Consider the following 1046-nt stretch of genomic DNA (forward strand, 5'->3'; position numbering starts at 1 on the left):
CAAATTAAATCGCGTCAGGCTTAGAAAATGAAACGGCTTATCCCTGCCTTTCTGGCCCTACCTGGCTGTCTTTTTGTACCTGTATGTTGTCAAGTTCAAGTTCTGAAGGAGAAGACTAGGTGTGGAGCCCTGTTTGCTGCCATCAAAGGGCAGGAGTGGGTGAATCATCACTGCGGAGAAGGCGTGGATATTTGACGGTAAGAGCAGCCCTCGAGGAGAAGGACGTGCAGGCTGAGGAGTTGGGAAAAGCACAAAAGAAGAATTTTGTTCCTCCCCCAAGATGGTAACATGGGCAGTCAAGCATCTCCATCCCCTCACAACAATTAGAGAAAAAAAAAAAAAAGAAGAAGCAGAATAGCACAAAGAACATGGTGGAACTGATGGACTTGAGGAGCTAATGACCATCCTAAAAATTAGGGCACCTGGATGAAAGCAGAAGGAGGAGAAAATTTACAATGTAGGAAAATATGTCTTTTCAGGGCAGAGTTCCTCCTCACCTGCCCCAGTCTAAACAAGCACAGCCAGTGGCAGGCTGATCTGTGCTGAAAAACACGAGCTAGAACAATAATAAGTCCATTGCAGTCGAGTGGATTCCAACTCATAACAATCCTATAGGACAGAATAGAACTGCCCTATATGGTTTCCAAAGCTGTAATCTTTACAGTAGCTGACTGTCACATCTTTCTCTCCCGAAGCAACAGGTGAGTTCGAACCACCAACGTTTCACTTAGCAGACAAATGCTTAACCATTGTGACACCAGGGCTCCATAGCAGGGTAATAGCGAAACTTAAATTTGGTGAATGGTCAGATACCTCAATGTCTTAATATCTTCCTGGAGACACCGAGGAATATGGTTCAAAAGGAAGAAAACAGCCCCCTCCCCCAATACCTGGAGCCTGGCTTTTCACCACTGCCTTCAGCGCAGCTGGAACTTTGATTTCAATACCGTCAATTCTTGGTCATATGCTACCTCCTGAAATAGTTGAATGTTGACCAATAATTTTTGGTACAGTGACTCTGTGTATTTCTTCCATCTTCCCTTGAT

Source organism: Trichechus manatus, unplaced genomic scaffold (genome assembly GCF_000243295.1).
Source record: "Trichechus manatus latirostris isolate Lorelei unplaced genomic scaffold, TriManLat1.0 scaffold00225, whole genome shotgun sequence".
Taxonomy (NCBI): Eukaryota; Metazoa; Chordata; class Mammalia; order Sirenia; family Trichechidae; genus Trichechus; species Trichechus manatus.